Source organism: Aotus nancymaae, unplaced genomic scaffold (genome assembly GCF_030222135.1).
Source record: "Aotus nancymaae isolate 86718 unplaced genomic scaffold, 86718_ANA_hifiasm-v0.15.2.pri h1tg000032l_0, whole genome shotgun sequence".
In the NCBI taxonomy this organism is placed as follows: domain Eukaryota; kingdom Metazoa; phylum Chordata; class Mammalia; order Primates; family Aotidae; genus Aotus; species Aotus nancymaae.
Genome location: NW_026988445.1, coordinates 24,491,516 through 24,514,335, shown reverse-complemented (window position 1 = coordinate 24,514,335; position 22,820 = coordinate 24,491,516). Strand labels below are relative to the sequence as shown.

Here is a 22,820-nt window from a genome sequence, read left to right as displayed (position 1 = left end):
AGGACACATGACTCTCACTTTCATCTTAGTTTTGAAATACAAATGTGACGGGTAGACCTCCAGGAGCCATATTGGATGATAACAACGTGGGTCAAATTCCACGATGATCCACACAGAATTTGATCCACATTGGATGCCCTATAACATGGAGATGTCATGCCAGCTTAGCCTGCTTCTAAAGCTTTTTACGTGTGTGAGAGAGAAATTACTATTACTGAAGCTTAATGTTCTGTCTCCTGCAGCTGAACTTAATCCTAATCAATATACAAGATAGTTTATACAGAGTACTCATCCTAAAAGATGTTTTATCAAAACTGGATTTCTTTTAAGCACTACTCCATGCCACTTATCTTTCCTGGAATTCACCATTTGTAGTCACATAATAACATAATAAAAACGCAGAAGTACTGTAGTAAATAAAAACTCTTGGCTTCATTAAATATTTCTCAAACTTATATGATCACAGGTTTAAAAAAATTGTTGGTTTAACATTTTTTAATATCCTTAGGTAATCCTTCCTCTCAATTCACTCCAGGAAATGCTGATTTATATTGCTGTTCCTCTGAATTAGCATGTACCATGAATTGTCTGCTATTTGCTCATTTGCTGCTGGGGAAACCTGTCTCAGTTTTTTCTCATAACTTGGCAAAGGTGGCAGTTCTATTGTATTTTTTTATTGGTTTATCCATTGGTGCATTAGACCGAGAATCATTTCTGTGATATTGAGGCAATTAGTTTGATTGAATTTCGATAAAGTCTGTTGGATTTTTTCAAATTTGTAACAACAAATTAGTAGATGCCTACTAGGAGTAATAATTTTCCCTTTATGACTAGATATATGTTCAAGTCTCAAACAGCCAGTAACTATAGTAGTCCCAAGAATATAATTTCTGTTATAGGCCTTTCAAGAGAAAGCATTTTCTGGAAGTTACTTTGAAAATGACATCAATGCTACTATCTATGTCGGAAAGAAAATTCACAAGGAAACAAGGCACAAATTTATGGTATCTACAAAAGCCCTGGCCCAGAAAATGTCTATTGTCATAGCTTTTTAGAAAGAATAAAAAAAAGTTGTAACTTTCACTTTAAAATCGCTGACCTGAGATAAGCCTGTGGAGATACATTTTCTTCTTTAACAGTTGAAACTATTAGTGTGCCTTTAAAAAAATTTTCCCACCTATCCTTTATTAACAAATTACTCTATACCAAACTTTTATTTTGTAAAATCAATACTAACAAGATCTACTTCTATAAATGCAACCCTTAAGAGTGATACTTTGGAAAAGCAAAGATAATGTATAGTTAAAAAGAGTAAGCAAGAACCCATCAGAAAGTGAATGGCTGGCAGTGATACATACATAAACATTCACGGTGAAGCCATTAAAACGAGGCCAGAGGCTATAATTTGGTATGCAAGACCTAAGCTGTTAGCTGTTTTGTTGTTCTTTAGATTTACTAAGTTGTTTAAAATGTATCTTTAAGAAATATTTTCAGAAATAAAATTATGACTTGTTCCTTTCATGAACTCAAGTAAACATAAACAAATTTTTTTTTTTTTTTTTTGAGACAGGGTCTCGCTCTGTCACCCAGGCTGGAGTGCAGTGGCATGACCTTGGCTCACTGCAACCTCTGCCTCCCAGGTTCAAGCAATTCTCCTTCCTCAGCCTCCTGAGTAGCTGGGGTTACAGGCATGCACCACCACACCCAGCTAACTTTTGTATTTTTAGTAGCGATGGGGTTTCACCATGTTGGTCAGGCTGGTCTCGAACTCTTGACCTTGTGATCTGCCCACTTCAGCTTCCCAAAGCGCTGGGATTACAGACGTGAGCCACCATGCCCGGTCAACAAATATTCTTAAAGCTGGCACAAATGGTGGGTCCAAGCTGAAGTAACTACATGAGAGCTGGGCAGGTGACACACCGCAGCGATGCCGACATGTGTAAACAATATATAAGACAACCGGGCATGGTGGAGACACATGACTGGAGATGCAAGACTATCGACCTGTGGATTCAGGCCCAGCAAGACCAGACTGGACTATTCAAGAATAAAAATATTGACAAGTAATCAAGTAATTATTAAAAAAAAAAAAACCCTAGCAGGGTAAAAATCAAATGAAAACACAACAATGTCAGTGACTTGAAATCCTAAATCCTAATTTGGCTCAAGAGCTGCTGGTTTGCTACCTCGTTTGTATAAAGTTGCATTTACTCACTGAACACCTCAGAAAGGAAGCATTTCCCTACAGTTTTCTAGTTTCTTCTTGTTAACCGGCTCTTTCATATGCGTTGTGTAACTTCTTCACACTGTTCCTAGTGGAGTGCAAAGGAAGATTTACTGTGAATTGATTACAATGGTTTCTCTGCAAATATGCCACTCAGCCCATCTGTGACCTCTGCCATCTTGAAAACAGACTAGACTAGTCCTTTCAAGGCAGATGAAATCCTGCCTGCATCTGGTGGTTGAAGAAAACAAAATTAAGACATCTTTTTATAAGCCCCCTTCCCTTAGTTCACAGTGCATTCCATGTACAAAATTCTCTGGTCATCTTCTCCTCCAGCCCTCTACTTCTTTCGCCCACAGTTATCAAAATGATATCAGTGTTTGGGTAGGGAGCCTGGGCTTTAAAGTCAGATGCATAAGGGGTGACTACCCGCTATGCCCCTTACTCACGAATAATTCAGGGTAAGATACTTAGTGTTTCTGCAACTCAGTATCTCTATCCATAAAGTGGGCTTGATAATAATAGAGTCTACTTGTTGGAAGAAATGTTTATTAAATAGAATAATAATAAATCATGGTGTGTTCTATCATAAACACGAGGCAAATATTAGCAAGGCCACCTACTTTACCAGTATATAGCTCTAATGCTCAGAGAATTCTTCCTGAATTTGAATTAAAATGTCATCCATTGGTCCCCCTGCTACTTCTTAGGGCTTAATCCACCAAATTTATTCTTAAATGTAGCCTCTGAGTGAACAGGTACAGTTTGATCCATGCGGAGATAGGGTATGCTATCACCTCCTTTATTCTAGATATTGTATTTCTTATAGTTGGAATCACATCTGCTATAAAAAATAAGTGCATTGTATTAATGACTCCTATTGAGTTCACCAAAAACATCAACTCTCTAAACCTTGATTTTTAAAATTCATATATAGAACCTCCCGTTCATACCTCTGAAGCCTCAGTTTAAACAGACATTTATGGTGGTTGGTGGGGTGAGGTTGGGGAGATGTTGATCAAAGGATACAAAATTTCTGTTAGGAGGATTATGTTCAAGGGAACTATACATGGTGCCTATGGTGCGTAACAATTTATTGTGTACTCGAAAATTGCTAAGAGAAAATTTTAAGTGTTCTTGTCACAAAGAAATAAGTGAGGTAATGCATATGCTAATTAGTTTGATTTAGCCATTTCACAATGTATGTGTGTTTCAAAACAAACTATATAATGTGTCTATATATATGGACATGTGTGTATGTATCTATGTATAGTATATATCTATGTGTGTGTGTATATATATTATCTATATATATTCTATATACACACATATATATCTATATATATTTTTTCTATATATATGTATATATGTGCATGTGTATATATATACACATATATATACACATCTATGTATATATCTATATATATCTATATCTATAGAATACACACACACACACACACACACACACATACACACAGTTTCAGAGAAAACTTGGCAAATAATCTCCCCTAAATAGAAATTACCTGCCCAGGATCTGTTGAAAGAGAAACTAAAACTAGCACTGTTAGCTGCTGGCTTTTAAAATTTTCCCTGCTGCTGCTGCTTTTTATGGGGGAAGAATATGCTACTTCTATACGGACAATTAAAGTATTTTTTTTAGCTGGTGACGTGGGAGTGCCATTTCAATCATTCATTTTCTATTAGAGTACTGGGTTAATCAAAATTTTAAAATAGAATATACTTTCTTTTTTGTTGTTAGCTAAATATTTTGCTAGATTTCTTCCTCTGCCTACATGAGACCATTTGCTGAACCCCTCATGCCTCCAGCTAATCTGCTGTATCAAAGCAAATGATAAGTCCTAAGAGGAATGCAAAAAAAAAAAAAAAAAAAAAAAAAAGAAAAAGAAAAAGAAAAAGAGATAATCTGAGTTTATAATCTAAGAGATTAGTGTGAAAACTCATAAATAATCATAGGTCAGCATGGGTTCCTGGGAAATGCAAAAGCACTGTTAAAAGATGATTAGAAGAGGTGAGTACCACACTCTACATCTGTGCTAGAGTTTGAAGGATTGGCAGAAGTTTGGTAAATGAAGGTGAGGAGTGTGATAATGAGTATATAGGCAGGAGGATTAATATAAGTAAAGCCACTAAGTCACCACAGCATGGCCCTTGTTTGAGGGAAGTAAATTTATGTTACCTGGAAAGTAAGGAGTAAAAAGCCCTAAAAGGTAGCAAAGGCAAGTTGGGACAAGAAGCCACATAAGGGGCTTTGTCCTCATTGTGTGGTGGGATGTGATCCACTGGAGGTTATAGGGGAGAGGGGCAAGATGATCACAGCAAAACCCTAGGCTATGATGCAAAGCATGGTCAAGACGATGGGGCAGGGTCCTGGAAGCAGGAACATAATGCAGGACCCTGATGCTCTGGGCAAGAAAATGCTGAAGATCTGAATCCCTGATGGGGACCATGGGAATGGAAACCCAGGTTCTTGAGATATGGTGATACCATTTTAACACTTTTTCAAATCTGCTTCTATCCTTTGTGTTTAAAATGTGTGTACGTGTGTGTGTGTGTGTGTGTGCATGTGTGCGTGTGTGCATGTGTGTGTGTGTATGTTCGGTTGACCTAGATGATTCATCTAACTTGGAGATCTTATGATAACACTTGAATACCTGATATATCAAGTGATCAGAATTTGGGAAAAAGATGGCTATATGGTTCTCTTCTAATGTGTATATCAGTCCTTCCTTTTCTTTTCTCCGTCATCATTAAGAAAGAAGGGGCCAGGCACCGTGGCTCACAGCTGGAATCCCAGCACTTTGGGAGGTTAAAACGGGCAGATCATGAGGTCAAGAGATGGAGACTACCCTGGCCAACATGGTGAAACCTTGTCTCTGCTAAAAATACAAAAAATAACTGGGCATGGTGGTACATGTCCATAGTCTCAGCTACTCGGGAGGCTGAGGCAGGAGAATTGCTTGAGTCTGGGAGGCAGAGGTTGCGGCGAGCCAAGATTGTGCCACTGCACTCCAGCCTGGGTGACAGAATGAGACGCCATCTCAAAAAAAAAAAAAAAAAGGAACATGGAATTTGAAAGTATAATTTTATAATTCCATGATACATAGTAACCATAGGACTTGACGATGGATGATGTGCATTCAATTTCTAGTTTTGTTATAAGTTATATGATGCTAAATATATCTTTCAGTATCTCTGAACCTCATTAATGAAACAAGGAGCAGCCCATTTCAGTACCACATGGAGCAGATTTTTCAAACTATCCAGGCTGGAGATTTTGATATAGGCGTCCCCGCACACCAGCTGAGAACCTCTTAGAATGAATGAATTCTAAGTTTCCTTCCAGATGTCAAGTTTTATTATGTAATTTAATTTTGTACAATTTCTCTCCAGGTCACTTCCTCATTCTACCTTGTTTCCGATTTCAGCCACTAGAGATAGAGACAACTTTCTGGGACTTTGGAAACTCTCATTTGGAGCCATCTTCCCATTGGAAAGGAGAAGAAGAAACAAGTTGTGCTAATGCCTTGAAAGCTGCCGTTCAAGAGTCAGCTGCTGACCCCAGGAACAGCAAAATGAGGTAAGTCTAGTCAGCTCCTGAGCCCTTGGCCAGCTAAATCTTGGAACCCAATGTCTATCTTAACTGTCAATGGATTTAGGATACCAGTCCCATAGCCTTTCAGTTTTCCAATCATATGGGATTTGTTTCCACGGCAGAAAAACAATTTGGGGTCTGTGGGCCTAATGAAAAATAGCAAGTCAACAGGTAATAGAGTTTCACCTTCTATTTTCCCTCCTTAGAGACAGCTGAGAGCTTGTGAATCTGCACATAACAAAACTCTACAGTCAATCCACTAGATCATCGGTAGCGAACGTAATTCTGTTTTACCAAAATTCGGCATGCCCCACCAAATCCCACATTCCTTTTAAATTCATCTCCAGAGCATACTAGCTCACAGTCACTTCTGAAACTTCATCAGATATGGTATCTAACACATGCCATATTGCTATTATTCAAGGAGAGGCTGATATCAAGAGAAAAATCCAAGTTAAGTGTGCAAAGCCTCTATCAAATTTGAAGTCATTCTCAATTCTTATGGACCAGTGAAAAGCAACACTACATGTTCCCCCTTAATCTTTGCTCATTACTAAAGAAGACACCTCGGGTCAAGTTTACAGCAGCAGAGAGTCAGGGTGTCATGTGGGTGGATGGCCTCCGAGCAATCTGCCCTGGTAGCTGAGTCTTTGTAAACGGCTTAAAATTATGACGCTTTCTCAGTGTTTGCTGTTGCCCACACGTGCACCATGAATCAAGGAACAATCACTTCACATGCCAGGGTGTCAGCAATGAATATTAATCACAAAGAAATGGAACAAACAGTGATGGTGCTGTTTTTCAAATGCCATACTACACACTGAAACCATCTCAGAAATTCTGGAGAGAAAACACCATGGTAACTGACAATATTCAAGTTATCGAAAGAATATAGAAATTCAAAAATGAGATCTCTATGGTCCTAAATATTTCATTCGATTTGGCTTTTAAAATGAGATCTTTAAAACATTTTATCTCAGAACAAGGGCCAGTTTTGTGCAGTAACAGTTCTAAATTGAACTTCCTGCCGTACGTCGATGGTGTGCACTGCGGCCGCCTACCCCTTTTCCTCCAGGGCAGTAGACAGCATTTTGACACTAATGATCATTTTCTTGCTCACAGAATTGAATTGTTTTTGTATATTATCTGTCACTTCCTTCCAAACATCAGTTTATTAGGAGTTAAACTGGAATTGCAGAACAAGATTGCTTCTTTGGGCATTATTAAGAATACAAAATCAATGCCGCGTGAAGTATACGCGTGCTGCAGGCCAGTGATTAGCTTTTAAATGAGTTATGGGGCATAGAAATCAGGTTAATGGGGTTAGCGCTCTAATTTACACAGAGTCCTAAGGTAATTGACTTCTTAATATATTTAATGGGATGTAAAAAAGTCCACAACCAAAGCAGACTTATACTTTTCTAAATGCACATGTGATGTACATGTACAGGTAAATTTACAGACAACTCTCTAGAGGGATATATCCAAAATTGATGCATGTGGTCAGCTCTGGGGAAGAGTGAGATTGAGTGCTGGTCAACAGACAATGTTAGTTCCATCTCTGTTATTTACAGTTTCTAGAATAAAAGTGTATGCATGCATTATCATTTAGATGAAAAATAAATACATTAATAAAAAATTATATTGACAACTCAAAAACCGAGGCCTTGGCTGGATGCAGTCTCTGCCAGGGAATGGTGTTCTTCCTTGCCTGCTGGGAGAAGAACCTAGCCTGGGTGCATCTTCCTTTCTTTTCTTCAATTCTACTCCAGCTCTGAGTCCTTTATGCAAAAACACGTCTCCCTTTCCCCGCTACCACTGAACGTAACAGCAAACTTCCCAAAGCATTTATGGTACTGGTCGGTCTCTTCGTATGTCACTCTCCCCTTTCCTTTTTCTGTATAAAGGAAGGATATACATAAGTGGACTCTTGACCTTGACTATTTTAAAACAATGAAACCATGAGGAAGATAAATGGTACTGCTGCCCCTAAGCATCATGTTCTGATGTGGAATCTTTAACCACAAACATTTGTCTCTGATCAAATCCTTCCTTTCTGCCTAATGTCTTCCATGGATTCCCAGAATCCAGAATTAAGCTGAAGCTCTCTTGCCTGGTACTGTGTGACTCTAAGTTACTATTCCAACCTATGTCCCATACTTTCATTTATAGACCTCATAGTGCATTCCGAAAGCCCAACAGAGATCTGTCCCACTAAAACTTAAAAGACGAGGTTGGTCAGAATGCAGAACCACTGCAGTGAATTATAGGTCCTAATTGCATGCACTCTATAACAACACACTATTGAATCATCTCAATTATCTTCAGTGGCGATATAGATCTCGAGGCAGTGAAAGTAGCTTTGAATTATGAGCTATAAGACCTACCCGAGTTTCAGTCCCAGCATGATTTAGGGCAAATTCATTAGCCCTGATATTCTTATTTGCCACAGGGAAAATAATATCTACCTTGTCTATCTGATGGAGTCATTTGGAGAAACAAGTATTTTGAAAATGCCCTGAAGGGACAATCAGATGGAAGAAGATACATATTTTGCATCCTGCGTATTTGAGGATGAGTATGATGCCTCCTTCTTTTTACCTATCTTCATAGAAAACCTGTCCCCATCCATGCTTCAATTTTCTAGATGGTGTGACGCTTTGTTTAACATCTTCCTTAATCTATTTTTAAATTTCTTGATTCTTCTCTGAGTATATAAAAGCATATCTATCCACATTTTCCAGAAGTATTGGTTTCCCAGGGAAACATTTAAAATTTTTACAATAAGAGCTTTCTCTTCTTTACCTATTCTAATGTTTTACACATCCAAGGGTCCATAATATTTTACAGGACTTGTGATTAGTAGTATAATGAGAATTATGTGTGGAGACCCTGGTCATATCATGGGAAATTCCCCAGGTCTGAAGGAAGAAGATGCCAAGTCTACTTTATCAGCAAACAGCTTTGTGACCAGATCACAAATCATCTAACCTCCTTGAGCATGGGTCTCATTGCCTATACAATAGGATAAACTTTGTAGGCTTGTGGTAAGGAACATAAGATCATTTGCATACAAAATATGGCATGGCAATTTTAATGAGTTTTATGAATGCTAAGGAGGATTGAGAGAAGGAATGTGTTTGCCATGTGTTGTTTGACAATTACAGCCACCAAGATACCTATATATTGTAGAGTTGTCCAAGACTGCATGAAAACAGATGGTGTTTGTGGTGTAGGATGGAATCTTTCACCGCAAACATTTGTCTCTGATCAAATCACGCCTTTCTGCCCAAATACCTTCCATGGATTCCCATAATCTAGAATGAAGTTGAAGTTCTGTTGCCTGGTATTGTATGACTCAAAGTTACTATTCCAGCCTATATCCCATACTTTCACAGATAGATCCCATTCTTTAGTCAAAATAAACCACTTCCCATTAACTAAATATTCCCTGGAACTTCTTCTGGCACTTCTCATTCACCACTTAGAATGTTATCTCCCATTTTCACGTGTCCTGACCTTTACGGTTCAATCCACATATAATTTCCCTCATGATCTTTCTCTGAGTCTTACATTCTGTAGTACTCTCTCTCCTTGTGAAAATTCCATACAGTGTTTTTATTTTACTATTTCTGCCTTTTAGTATTGTTTTCTATGCACATGATTTATCTTCTCAACTACAATGTAAACTTTTGAGGGTAGAACTCTTACCTGTTTCAGCTTCATAAGGCTGCACTGAAGAAAAACTCAGTGAATGGGTAAGGAATGAATGGATGAGAGAGACTCTGCTCAGTGGTTACAGATAGGAGAACATCAAACTCTAACTCTCTTTAGGAGATTGGTGATTTGAGATAAACGAGTAAAGTCAGCCATATATAAAATTCTGAAGGAGAAATGTCTCTAAATGATTGTATATACTTACGTAGTTAAGTATTTAAGCAGAAAGATATTTTGCTGGAATTCAAGTTCACTGCTATTATGCTGTGCTTCACCTTAAGTTATGTGGAGTCCAACTTAAAACGTATATCACGTATTGTAATCGTGAAGTTTCTGGAATTGATGTCTGTTATCAAAATGTCTGTCAGGGTTTGCAGCTTACAAAGGATAGCAGGGGTGAGAGAAGGAAGAGGTGAGGACTTGTACCTGATCCCTGCCTCAGAGTCCTTCCCAGCTCAAAGGTAACTGGTAATGTCAGGAACAAAAAGATCTGGAGATAAAAAGTTGGATTTGATGATTTCTACAGATTCATTCTCCTTTTGTGATCCTAGGCCCTTGGATATTCCTTTGGCACTCTTGATCTACTGATCATGAAGGATGTGTCAAACATATCACTCTATTGGCTCTAAACTCTTCAAAGGCCAGGCGTGGAAATGAAAGAAAAGTAAGATGTGGTCTCCCTGCCTCATACATCATGAGAAATAGCAGATTCCCAAGTCATGGTTTAGCTAGCCTTTCTGTGAGTGACCCATGGAGCACAAAACCAAAATGTTGCATTTTTTTTCTGCTTACAACCATGTTTATTATGCATTACTGACAGAAGGAAATGATGCTGTCCCCATACCTGCCTCTCCCCTCCACCCATCTTATACATGAAGAAACCTTCCTTTTGTTACTAATTCCTGCACACATTGACCGTGGTCTAGGAACCTACAAGGGTCTGCTCTCGGGTGAAAAGGAGGTTCGAGGTTTGTGTACGGGGATGGTGCAATCAGCTTGGCTTCCACACTTCTAGCAGAGCATACTGTTATTAAGGGACAGAAGGACTCCTATTGCAGCTCCACAACCAAGAGAAATACTGGAATAGAAATAACATAATCACAGGGTTTCTTATATTTTTATCAATTGAAATATATTTATATTCTGCCTGTTAAAAAAACACACACAAAATGATTTGATATGGCTCCATTCAGTAAACATGATGCCAGGTTCTGATGGTTAATTATGTAACAGAATGGAGAAAAACACACCTCCTCTGAAGCTACACCTTCTCAGTCTGAGGATAAGACGTTTTTTTAAATAGCTGTGAGAGACAGGACTCAAGCAACTTGCATTTCCTGCTACTTCTGAAATGTTCCTATTTTTCACTGGTGGACTGCTGGCTGGGGAACTGGTCACTAAGCTTTGTCAATATGAAGCCAGTACACCCCTCAGTTGAAACAAGAGGTCACATCAGGTGATTGGCTGGAATCTGCAGCCAGCTGCATCCCCATAAAATGCCATCCATGCCTGTACACACATAGCATGGATCTTCTTTTTTTTCTACAAATATATCTCCATCAACTCAAAAGAAGCGTCAGGGACATGGTGCAATGTTGGTGATTTGGATCCTCGACGCTTATGAGTTTGACATTGAGTCCCCCATGCCTACTTCTGTTCAATTTGTTAAAACATGAAATGCAGTAATTCAGGTCCATGTTCATTGATCCTTCTGAATCAGCAGGTTTCTAAATTGTTAACTCTGTCCTATGGAAAGAAAACATACACCGAGCAATAAATTTCGTGTGTTAATACCTCACTCCATGGGAGCTACTCAGATGTCTTCTGTTCTGTACTATTCAAAATAAATACCAATGTTCTTCCTAATGCACTAAGTTGATTTCACGACTTGAAATTTGAAAACCATTGTTTAAAACTCTAAAGGCTTTGAGGTCGAACACCAAGTCTTATCAGTCTCTGTCTCTTAGAGTACCTTTGCCCATAGAAGAAAGTCAAGAAATGTTAAATAATTATTTTCTAAGTGAAAAAAAAAAATAATCTGTTGAACAGCGTTGCCCAAACAATCTTTTTCCTCCCCTATTTGTGTTGCAGTTGTGCAGAGAACATAGTGGGCACTCATCAGTTGCTTACGGAAGAACTACAGAAATCTATAAAAGATTCATGCTAGGCTGGGCATGGTGGCTCATGCCTGTAATCCCAGCACTTTGAGAGGCTGAGGCAGGCAAATCACAAGCTCAGGAGTTCGAGACCAGCCTGGCCAATATGCTGAAACCCTATCTCTACTAAACATACAAAAATTAGCCAGGCATGCTGGCGGGTGCCTGTAGTCCCAGCTACTTGGGAGGCTGAGGCAGGAGAATTGCTTGAACCTGGGAGGTGGAGGTTGCAGTGAGCTGAGACTGTGCCACTGCACTCCAGCCTGGGTGACAGAGTGAGTCTCCATCTCAAAAATAAAAAAAATAAGATTCATGCTTAGTGTCTTAATTGAAAGAAGGAATAAGAAAAGGGGAAAGAAAAGAAGAATGGCAGAGCCAGCTCTGTTCATCTTCAAACAAAAGATATAAAAATCATGCTGGCACAGAGGATCTGGAAAGACTGAAGCTCTGCCCAGTCTCTTGTGGGCCAGCGAGACCTCTGTGTGATTTGTAATTTAATCGTTTTGCTAGACAGAACACTGCTATAGGGGGAACCATGTTTAAATCACAATGGCAATTTAAGGTAGAACATGATTTGTCCCTCCAGCCCCATTACTGGAATCTTCAGTAAACTGATCCTCTAAAGTCTCCAAGTAATGAAAATGAACTGATCAGCCTCGAACCAAAAGCTCAGTCATATTCCATTTGCTTTTCCTGTACCGCTGAGTTCAGACATACCACCGAGTGTATGTGAACCTTAAGCCTCGATATAGACATGTAAAGAACATTTCCCTAAGAAGATATATTCAAGTTGTACCCAGTGAGTAGCATTGAGAACCTAGTTACACTGAGTGTGGTACTAGACTGTGGGGCAGAAAACAGTGAAATCTGAGCAGTGCTCAGTCTAGTTACTGGAGTAAGCCATGCTTCTGTATTTCATGTGTTGTGCTGTAGGTCCGAGCAAGAAGCCAAGAATACTCAGACAGCCACGCTTTCTGCCTTCAGGGGAGGTGACGACTGGGCAGGTCTTTGAAGACTGAGAGGGCTTCACCTAAAGTAGAAGGATAAAGAGCATTTGGATAAGTGGGGACTGTACAAACTCGGCTGTCGGGATCAGGTAAGTGTAGAATGCTTTGGGGATTGCTTAGTGGGTGGGTATTTCTATTGCCTAAAGGTCTACGGTGCAGGGAGAGAGGGAATAAGTTGTCAACTTAATTGACATTAAGTTGAGAAAAAGCATGAGTATTATGGTATGGAGTTGCATATTTACTGAACATTTAAACATGTACTACTTTGTTTTTTCTCTCATTGTTGAGTATGTTGCAAATTTTGTCCTCCCCAGTGTGCGTGTGTGTGTGTGTGTGTGCGTGTGTGTGTGTGTGTGTGTGTGTGTGAGATGTGGAATTATACAGCCAGAAGGGGACTGAGGTTATTTGTCACCAAGCCACTGATTTTATACATGAACAAGCAGAAGCGTAAGTCATTTGGTTAAAAGGGTCTTTTCCCAGGGACTGGTGAGAACTCAGCTATGTATCTATTTGCATACAGATAGAAAGTCATCTTCCTGCTGCTGTTGTATAGACTGGCTCTTAGTCAAGAAGAAAAACAGTTTGCTGTTGATTTAAATCGAGCAGGAAGGAAGTGCGGGAGCAGTTGGGTGTACCCGATAATCTCACTATTCAGGACAGAAGGACACAAAGGAGTGTGGTATAAAGGTGGCTTTGATTTGGACACTTCCCAAGGGAGCTGAGCTCCAAAAGTACCAGAAGGACTTGGTAATGAGGCAATTTTATGCCAAAAGTAATCCCAAGCCGGAGCCTTCAGACTCCACCAGGGCATCTGCCACACTCAGTTATCAATGGAAGCTTGTCCCCTCCTGGGGGCCGTAGTAATCAAAGTTCTCCTCAGCTAGCGTGCGGGAATTCCTCTGCTGGTCACAATGAGGTTTTGCTTCTTCACCACTGTTCTTTCTTAATAAACTTACTTTTGCTTTGCACTATGGATTCGCCCCGAATTCCTCCTTACGTGAGATCCAAGACCCCTCTCTTGAGGTCTGGATCAGGACCCCTTTCCGCTAACACTTTCTCTATTGCTAAGGGAGGCTAGGAGGCTTTGGGTAGAGGCCAAAATCCCCTGAGTACCCCTGAGTCTGAGATTACCAGTCTCCTTTGTTGAGTCCTGGTTTTGGCCTCCACTGAAACGTAGTGTGAAGGCCAAAGGACAAGATGTGTGACCCAGAAAGACGCTCCTCTGAAAGTCACCACCCGGAGGATTTCGAGAAACTCTTCCTCTGACCTGGTTCTTCTCTTGGTTTCCATGGACATCAAGCCTGAGTCTGGACTCGATTCATCCTAGTTGTAGGACAAAGCCAGCGTTTCCTTGCATGAGCAGTCAAGGAGATTGCTTGGAAAGATCCCATCCCAAGCAGGGAAAGAGGAAGTGTATAAAGTTGATGCAAGGAACAAGCCTCACTTCTAAGGGAAGTGACCAAGTTATTTTCACTTCTGGTTCAGCCCGGGCCCACACGTACGACAAGGGAGGTAGACACCAAATTCAAGTCCGTACTGAAGCTGAGCTTCATTAAAATGTCTGTGAGGACTGAGATGCAAGGCTTTGTAGCTTATGAAATCTGCACAATGGACCCAGAGGGGGTTTCATCAGAGGTGTTCGAACCATAGCAACTCCATCTTGAGTGAGGGCTAGGACAAATGGGGCTGGGACTTGATGGGCTGTATTCCTAGAAAGTTAGGTATTGCTACCCTGTAGATGTTTACGGTTAAACGAACAGATTGATAACATTTACTAAACAGACCCAGACTTAGGAGTGTCCTGATACCCCAATATCTTGAGAACAGAAGCATTCCTATTTTTGCTCTAAAGATAATAATATCGATATGTGCAAAACACAGTACTTAAGAAAATTAATCCTTTATCACAAACCCATGTAGCATAGCACATCTCCCTATGATCTTTCTTTTTCAGATGGAGTCTCCCTCTGTGGCCCAGGCTGGAGTGCAGTGGTGCGATCTTGGCTCAATGTAACCTCCACCTCCCAGGTCCCGGTTCAGGCAATTCTCCTCCCTCAGCCTCTGGAGTAGCTGGAATTACAGGCATGTGCCACCAAGCCCAGCTAATTTTTGTATCTTTAGAATAGATGGGGTTTCACCATGTTGGCCAGCTGGTCTTGAACTCCTGATCTCATGATCCACCCTCCTCAGTCTCCCAGAGTGCTGGGATTACAGGTGTGAGCCACTGCTCCCGGCCCATGATCTTTTTTTATCCTGTATAGAAACAGGTATTGTACCTGGGATGAACGTGTTCTTCCTCTTACTTTCAGGAATGCGTTATTCTGTCTGTGGAGTAGCTGTTCTTTCACCACTTTACTTTCTTAATAAACTTACTTTTGCTTTGCACTGTGGACTCACCCCGAATTCCTCCTTACGTGAGATCCAAGACCCCTCTCTTGAGGTCTGGATCAGGACCCCTTTCCGCTAACACTTTCTCTATTGCTAAGGAAGGCTAGGAGGACTTCTTAGCATATTCGAGTAAGGAATGACTACAGTGGAGGCTGCTTCCATTTCTAAGAATGAAGACAAGCACTAGGGATTTTGCTAAGAAAAAGTCATTCAAAATGGAACAATTTGCCATGGAAATACAGATGTGCTTAATGCCAGCACTGGACTCCAATTTGCTTTCTGCATACTGTGGCAGCTTTTTTTTTCTTCTCAGTTTGCCAAAATTATAAAGGAAGAAGAAAAATATGACGAGAGGTAACTGGCTGGCTAAGAACCCATGGAAAAGCATGACTTCCTCCAGAAGTCAGGGGGCTGGCTGTACGATGGAGGAACCATGCAGAAAAATGCAGCTGCTTCCTCTCAAGCAATTTTACCATAAAACATTCAGTGACAGCTTCTGTCCCAGACCACAGGCAGGTAGAGTTAATTATTTTCTTCATTTCCATAAAGGTCATAAACCAAAAAATAAGCATGACTACTGAGGCAGAAGTGTGATGGACTTTCAGTAAATACACAGAGAAAACACATCACATAAAGCATGCAAATGCCTGTTCGCCTTTTGGGAAGGATGCTTCTAGGAGGAAACTAATAATTTCTAACTGCTTAAAAGCCTTACTGCCTAATTCCCGATAAAACACAAACATATTGGCTTTCATCTGTATAACACCTGATTTCATGGCCAGGACAATTAGCCAATGGTGTTCCAGGATGCTGTTGGCCAAAGATCCTTCCCTTTCACGTGGCACTTAGATGTCTGGGTCAGGCACCCCCAGGCCTCCCATTTGCAACTGAACTTCTGATTTAATTTCCAGAGGATAGATATTTGCCAGGCTACCCTTGAAATGATAAACTATCTCTTTTCTTAAGACTCTCAACAGTGCCATCAGTCTGTTTGATATTCTTTCTACAACCACAGACAAAATTAGAGGATGAGTTCTCATTTTTCTACTTATGTCTGTTAAAATGGCCAGAACACTTAGCATGATAGGGTCTGAAATAGAAAGGTATTAAACAAGTCAAGGAAAACTGGTTCCTTCCAGTATTCTGATGCTGTGTTCCCTGAATCAATCAAGAGGGCATTGCAAGGCCCTTGGCAGAGAGGGCTTTGAGGAAGGCTCACCAGCTGGCCGCCCTCCTGCTCTGTCCAGGCCGGAGAGGGAGGCCACCAGGAGCTTCCTCTGATGTTCCTACATCAAAGGATTATAGATGGAATGAAGACCTTAGAAACCATCTCGTTCAATAACTTCCATTTAGAGAAAACGGAGAGGGAAAATGACTGAGTCGGCGCCTCCTGACTGGTGAGGGTGACTTTGGGTTGGCCCTGTGTGCTTACGCCCTGGCAATGCTGCTTTTACCTCTTGGTGACATGTGACAAAGCAGTCAATAATAATGAAATGTTATATGGCACTGCCCTTTCTTAAATGTACTTTTAAAATATAAAGCCACATTAAAAAAACATCTCAAACACTAACAAAGCCAATTTTGAAAATCTCATGGAATGAATAGGGGAAGTTTCCACCCCCTCAGCCCACTGGTACTTAATGTTCTGAAGTTAGGACTGAGTAACCTCCAGTCAAAACTATGGTTGTTTCAGGGGGGTGAGAGGCTGTAGGTTGGTCCTATAGAGATTTGGCATAGGAGCCTAGTGGTGGCCACAGCTCAGGAACATCATCTGTCCTCTTTGCTCACAGGGACAATGTCATCATTAATGGCCTTGTTTCTTGTAAGCAACTCTTTTTTTTTTTTTTTTTTGAGACAGAGTCTCACTCTGTCGCCAGGCGCCAGGCTGGAGTGCAGTGGCACAATCTCAGCTCACTGCAACCTCTGCCTCCCAGGTTCAAGCAATTCTCCTGCCTCAGCCTCCTGACTAGCTAGGACTACAGGCGCATGTCACCACACCCAGCTAATTTTTGTATTTTTAGTAGAGACGGGGTTTCACCATGTTGGCCAGGATGGTCTTGATCTCTTGACCTCATGATCTGCCTGCCTCGGCCTCCCAAAGTGCTGGCATTTACAGGCTGGCCGTCAGCAACTCTTATCCATGCATGTTCCACAGAGATTTCGTTTCTGAATTATGAAGGTATCATGTTAAATTTCACATACACCGCTTTAAGTCACACATGTTTTGACTGAGGGTGGAGAGGTAAAGAATGTAATATTAGGCTGGGCGTGGTGGTTCACGCCTGTAATCCCAGCACTTTGGGAGGCTGAGGCAGGCAGATTGCCTGAGCTCAGGAATTCAAGACCAGCCTGGGCAACACGGTGAAACCCCATCTCTACTAAAACACAAAAAATTAGCCAGGTATGGTGGCATGCGCCTGTAGTCCCAGCTACTTGGGAGGCTGAGGCAGGAGAATTGCAAGAACCTGGGAGGCGGAGGTTGCAGTGAGCCAAGATCGCACCACTGCACTCCAGCCTGGGCAACAGAGCAAGACTCCATCTCAGAAAAAAAAAAGAAAAGAATGTAATATTAATATATCTTCTAGCACTTTGCATGTCTTACCTCCTTTAGTTCTAACAGCAACTTCAAGAAGTACATGTTTTTATCTTTATTTGACAGATGTACAAATATAAGCTCAGAAAGAATTTCCACAAATACTTATGACCACTAAGTGAGCAGGGCAGGATTAACCAAGAATCTTTCTGATGTGAAAATCCATGGTGTTTTAAAAACACACATTTCACAAACAGTCCATCTTAAATGACAGTTCCAGGGCCCAGGAATCATTCTGCCATTAAAAAGAATTCCTTGAAATAATCGCGGAGATTTCAAATATCAAGTATTTTTCAAATTCTTTAAAAGTAGAAGTAGGTACAGTATTAGAGATAAAAAATAATAATTATCAGGAAGTCTTATTTGGTGTTTCTATGTGTCAGGCAATGTTCTAAGTGCTTACTGGACATTAACTCATTTGATTATCCTAGCAATTCTGAGGCTCTGAGGGAAGTACACTGCTGTTCTTCCCATTTTAGAGATAGAGAAACTGAGCACAGAGAGGGTGAGTAATTTTTCCAAGGTCACACAGTAAGTGGCAGAGCTGGGTTTCCCATCAAGGTGGTCTGCCTCTGAGACCCTGCGTTAGCCACTCTGCTGTGCTGTCTGTCCTAGCCCTCCCCAACCTGAAGACCACATGAGTCAAACAATTTTTAGTAAGGCTGTTATAAAATGAAACACTGAATATTGATATATTAAAATTTATCTGAAAATACATGCTTTTTTGATATGGAAAGTAAAATACAGTAACAAACGGCATGTGTTTTATAACTCTAAAATTGCTGGAATAATCCTTTGATCTCAATGAAAACCAAGCTAATGAACCCAAAAAATTTAAAATTTATTTTCTTTTTTTAAAAAAAATAATAATTCAGTCCTTGCAGCCAATTGAACTAATTCCTTTCCAGGCCCAGTGGGCTATACCAACTGGGAAAGCCTTTGACCAAATTGACATCAATACTATAGCTTTCGGTAGGAGAGGCACAGACTTGCAAAGCTAGCAGGTTTTTCTTACTTTATAATTGAGGAAACTGAAGCTCAGAAGGGCCAACATTCCCATTGTTGGAATCAGACTTAGAACTGTCAGTTCTACTCATATCTACAGTTAAACCATCCACTTCACCACAGGGATTCATTAACTTCACTCTGCTTTAATCACAGAGACGGAATGAAATTTAAACAAAGCAAAAGCAGTAACAGCAACAAAAGCAGCATCAGGGACATTTCAAGAAAGCAAGTGTCCGCACACCTGCCGCAGACCACACACGGCCACGCATCTAGCCCCTAGTACATCCCATCCATCAGCAGGTCTCTTTGGCTCTACTTTAAATTTGCCTAGAATTTGAGTTCAAGACATGACCATTTCCTGAAAGTCTCTTAGGTGATCTCCTTTGTTCATCTCAGATCTCCTCCCATCCGCTGTCCACACAGCAGGCAGAGCGACACTTCCAAAACATCACTCAGATCACATCACTCCTTAGCACAGGATCCCTCTGATAGCTGCCATTTTTCTCAGAGCAAAATCTGCATTGACATCCTGGCTCCCAGCTGCCTTCCCAATCACCTCTCATACTCCTCCGCCCTTGCCCGGTGCTCTCTGTCCACACTGCATCTATGCTGTTCCGGGAATACTTCAAACATGCTCCCACCTCAGGCTTTCGCACCTCCTCGTTTGTCTTCATTGACCTGGTCCCTTCCCAGAGGGCACGCTCACATCAATCAGTTCTTTGCTGAAATGTTATGATAATAGACTGCCCTCCCTGAATGCACTATATAAGCCATCTTATTCATGCTCTACCCTTTGTCACCATTTTTCTTCATGGCAGTTATTGTCCCATGACATTGTGTGTGTGTATAAGTGTGTGTACATATACACCTGTGTGTATCTATGTGTGTGTACATATATACAGGTGTATATATATCCATGTGTGTATATATCTATGTGTATGTATACCCACATGTATATTTATGTGTGTGTATTTATGGGTGTATTTATGAATGTATCTGTGTGTGTGTACATATGTACAGGTGTATATATATCCATGTGTGTATGTATCTATGTGTATGTATACCCACGTGTATATTTATGTGTGTGTATCTATGGATGTATTTACAAATGTGTGTATCTATGTGCATGTATATCTACATGTGCATATATATGTGTGTGTAACTATGTGTGTCTATGTATGTCTATATGTGTGAATATCTGTGTGTGTATGTGTATCTCTGTGTGTCACCGTGTGTGTGTTTATATGTGTATTTGTGTGTATTCATTTTTCCTAACAGAACTATAATCTCAAAGGGAGCAGGAGCTGTGTTTACTTCACCATTGCATCCCTTGTGTCTAGAACACAGTAGGTGTTAAATATGTGTTGAATGAAGGATAAATAATTTATGATCAGAGCGGAAATCTGAAACACAAAGTTAAATTATCTCCCATGTTAGAAAAAAGAATGTAAATAATTACATCCTGCACTTAGAATGATGCTTTCATTTAAAATACATTAACGTTATTCTAGTGTTTAATACTTAGATACTGTAAACATTTTTGCAGTTCAATATGACTTACTGCCTCGAATGAATTCATGAACAGGTAAGGTTTTATTGTTGGGTGGCAACTATGTTGAATTTCTTTTCATGGGTTAGATTTGTATTTATAAGATTTTTAAATTCTCTGTGCATAGTAAAATATGTGATGTTCATGAGGCTTATACGATCACGTAGCAAAAGTAATATGAGTAATAGGTAATAGTTAGTGAAACATGCTATTTCTAGGCACTAGTCTAGACCTTTCACCCACCCTATGTTATTTAACTTTCAAGAAGCCTGTGAGGTAGGTAGGAACTATCATTACCTTCAACATATAAATGAGGAAACTGAGACACGCAGAGTTAAAATATCCTAATCGAGGTCACACAACTCATCAACAGTGGCCAGAATACAAAAAGGCAGTTTGTCCATTCTTCTATTCAGTCATCCATTTTTTGATTTAAAAAACACCTATTGTGTACTTACAATCTACCAGGAACTGAGTTATGTAACAAGGATGCAAAACAGGGATGCAATCTCTACGGTCATGATGATCCCGGCATAGGACAGAGGAGTGGACCAGCTGTCAGGCTGCCCAAGAGACCAGCTCCACCTGGGGAGACAAAAACCAGGCAGGGAGTCAGTTCCTTCTCCCACTTTGGAGTCCTGTTTCAATGGTGGAGTCATTAGGCATCATAGAATGATCCAAATTCTGTTTTCCCTCCCTAGAGTCTTCGACTGAAGTCATAAAAGAAAGGGACTCTTTCAGTCCTGAGTTACCTAAGTGTTAATGTTTGGTTCTGTGGGTGGCCTTGAATTTGTAACTCTGCAGCGTGCCACTCTTGCTTCGCTTCACCCAGGTTTTTCTTGACATCTGCAGAGGCAGTATCTCTAGGGAGTGTATTTTTGTATTTCTCCATATGTTGCTTTTTGTCTCCTCACATATATTGCCAATAAGACTTGTGAGTTCCACCACAGGCCAGCTCTGCAACTTATGTTTAGTGTTGGCCTGGAAAGAAATATTATTATTTTCATTGGTTCATGTCTTTTCCTCTATTGTAGAAATGATATTTTCTTGCATTTTCCCTCAACAGACTGAGGCATTTTTTCCCATCTTATTTTATCCATACTTTGTACATTGCTCATAGGTTTTTCTCATTCAGGATCATATTTGCTTCTACATTTTATCAAAAATCTGTTTAACAAAGTGCCCTCCCTCCACGTTAATCCTAGAGCTTTTCTTTTGGTTACTTTTCCTGATACTTTTCATTTTTCCATTCCTGTAGACTAAGGCCATTTTCTGCATATTTGGTTCCTTGCCACAGTCCTCTCCTTAAAATCTAGGCTACATTGACCTTGGTTTCATCCAGAACATGACTACCACATACTACTGAAACCAGAGGTGCTCTGATGCTGGAGAATTTCTCTTTTGTCTTTCTCTTTCTCTCAGGTGGTCACTTTACACTCATATTCAAGTAGGCCTATCGAGCATATTTACACTCATCTCATGTTTTCTATATTTAGAGAATAAATGGCAACAAGGACTGTAAGACAGCAAAATGTGGCATCTCTTCAATTCCTTACAACCAAATGGGGAAGAGGACATGAGCGTACATGATTTTAAAAAACATTAAAAAAAATTGTAGTAAAATACATGTGACATAACATTCACCATGTTAACCATTAAGTATAAAATTCAGTGGCATTACGTATATTCACAATGATATACATTCAGAATGTACATCCTTCTCTAGAATATTTTTCATCTTGCAGAATTGAAACTCTTTACCCATTAAACAATAACTCCTCCTTTTCCCTCTTCCCAGTTCCCAGCAATCAGCATTCTATTTTTGGACTCTACAAATTCCACTACTCTATGTTCCTTGTGAAAATGGTATCATATAGTATTTGTCATTTTGTGACTGGCTTATTCACTTAGTATAATGTCCTCAAGGTTCATCTATGTTGTTGCATGTATCAGAATTTCCTTCCGGGACAGGTGCAGTGTTTCACACCTGTAATCCCCGCACTTTGGGAGGCTGAAGCAAGAGGATCACTTTAGCCCGGGAGTTCAAGGCTGCAGTGAGCTATGATTGCACTACTGAACTCCATCCTGGGAAAAAAAGTAAGACCCTGTCTCAAAAAAATTTTTTTCCTCCTTTTAAAGACTGAATGATATTCCATTGTATGTGTATATTAAATTTTACATATTTATTTATCCATTGATGGACACTTTTGCTTCTGTCTTTTGGTTATTGTGAATGATGCTGCTATGAACGTGGGCATACCAATATCTGTTCAGATCATGAGTAATTCTAAAGCTCAAAGTCACAGAATGGCAATAACATACATACACCATGAGAACTTAGAGCCATATAGAAGTGCTAAGTGTACTGTGAGAATCGCTGAAGTCAAGTGAGAACTTCACAGAAGATGGAATCGTTGAGCAGCACTTTCAAGGTACCACGAGATAAGATTTGAAGGCAAAGAGAGAGGGAGGGCACTTGGCATATTTGTATTGTGCATATAATAATCATAAAAGTTGAGAAATAAATGATGTAGAGAGTGGAGCAGGGATGGGATGTTCTCTAGG

General features: G+C 40.2%; 1 protein-coding gene across 13 annotated transcripts in view; it reads right to left on the bottom strand.

Annotated features, from left to right (window-relative positions):
• Positions 1 to 22,820, bottom strand: part of CHRM3 (cholinergic receptor muscarinic 3) — a 490,492-nt gene that overhangs the window by 68,218 nt on the left and 399,454 nt on the right. For 8 of the 13 annotated variants that reach the window (XM_064383639.1, XM_064383637.1, XM_064383636.1 and 5 more), the window contains one exon: positions 20,714 to 20,840. The exons of 2 other annotated variants lie outside the window; for them this stretch is intronic. The gene's annotated coding sequence lies outside the window, so the exon portion shown is untranslated. Of the gene's footprint in view, positions 1 to 2,215; positions 2,313 to 20,713; positions 20,841 to 21,007; positions 21,064 to 22,820 lie in introns of those variants that run through there. 3 more of the 13 variants (XM_064383638.1, XM_012443752.2, XM_064383641.1) reach the window with 3 other exon arrangements.